The 1,590-nt window shown below is 37.6% G+C and overlaps 1 protein-coding gene across 7 annotated transcripts in view; it reads left to right on the forward strand.

Moving 5' to 3' along the window:
* Positions 1-252: 252 nt before the first annotated feature.
* The window catches only part of map2 (microtubule-associated protein 2), a gene marked incomplete at its 3' end in the record, with an annotated part of 45,964 nt that continues 44,626 nt past the window's right edge, over positions 253-1,590 (forward strand). For all 7 annotated transcript variants that reach the window (XM_024287225.2, XM_024287228.2, XM_024287224.2 and 4 more), the window contains 1 exon segment: positions 253-393.

Consider the following 1,590-nt stretch of genomic DNA (forward strand, 5'->3'; position numbering starts at 1 on the left):
ATTTTCAAATATGTGTAATATACAAATAATAGTATTCTGCCTTTGGTACATCCATGCAAAAATTAGTGCTTTGCACCACATAATACACAATTTGTATAAATAATGTATCAATCTAATCAGCTCCTCTACTTGTAAAAAGTTGATTTATTTGAGAATTAGTACAAAGTTATCTATAAATTATTTGTGTTCTCTTTTACAGAAAGAAATATATTTGACATAAAAAGATATGTTCACATATAAAAGCCAAAAAGCATAAATTATTATGATTTTTTTTTCTCCAAGGAACAACTTGCTGTTTGGATCTTTCCTGAAGATCTTGACAAGAACCTTGTGATATCTGAGGACAGGAAAGCTGTTTTTGGACTCCATCCAGTATTTGGCCGCCCTTAAGAGGTAAATGTGTCCCTAAATGTAAATACACGTGTACAAATGCATGTATCTGCTTTGCACAAACAAGAGACAAATAGGGGTTAAATCACTTCCTGCCTTCTCATCGTGTTGTGAGAAATGTGCACACCGTCTGTCAGATTTGCTTGAATAAATAAATGCAGCCAGAGCCAGCTGAAACCCTTTATATCACGCTGATCCTGTGCGGTTTCACATTTATGGGTCCGTTAATGAGAGGTGATGAATATCAGTCAAAGACAGACATTAGCAGTGAGAAAAACAGAGACAGAAAACATGGCTGCTGCCTCTGCAGATGAAATGGCCATGTGGGTGGATGTATATGTGAGTGCACAATGCTAGCAGCAATGTGTGGGATGCAGTGAGTGGGAAGAGAAGAGCTGCTTTCGTGAGACAATCGGCACCAAGACCCACTAAAAGGGAGAAATGTTTTCATAGCTTTTTTGCTTTCTGTCCCTCCAGAAAGTGGGTTGTGGGCATTGAGATTGTTTATGATTGGTGGAGAAGAGTGTCTGCAGGTCATTAGATGGTTTTTCTTGCTATTATTTACATAGAACATGATAATGGAACTATTTGCGAGGCTACATTGAAAGAAAGAAAGGTAGACTGGATGGACAAAACAAACAGAATACATTATGATCAATAGATAAATAACAACAACAAAGTAACTTCAAGCTTCAACAGAAGTTGTAGCAATTCAAGTGGAGCTAGCTCTTAGCTAAAATGCTAACTTCAGTTTCTCCATTCCAGGTTACATTTGGCTTTAGACAGAAACATGGAATCATTACCACAAATACCGCAATAAAATCAACAAAAAATAAATACTTTGGAATATGATTAGAGATTTACTGTTTTCTTGTTTTTTTCCATCTGTCTCATTAAAAATCTTTGATAGCAGCTTCAATTGTTTTTTTCACCATGATTGTCTGGTAGACTTCTCAAGAAAATTATTTTATCACACTTGTCTAGTTCGGTTTGCGTTCACACTTGTGTTCTTAGAGTCATGGTTCCACCCTCAGTTACTACCCCTGACCACCAGAGGGAGCCCTCGCCAGTGTTTTAACCCTGCTGTCACCTTACTACAACTCCCATCAGCCACTGCCACGGCTTCCTGTCTGCACAGCTGGTTTCTATCATCATCAGTACCATCTTGTAATTAAACCCACCTCATGAATAATCAAACCC

Source organism: Oryzias melastigma, linkage group LG21, assembly GCF_002922805.2.
Source record: "Oryzias melastigma strain HK-1 linkage group LG21, ASM292280v2, whole genome shotgun sequence".
Taxonomy (NCBI): domain Eukaryota; kingdom Metazoa; phylum Chordata; class Actinopteri; order Beloniformes; family Adrianichthyidae; genus Oryzias; species Oryzias melastigma.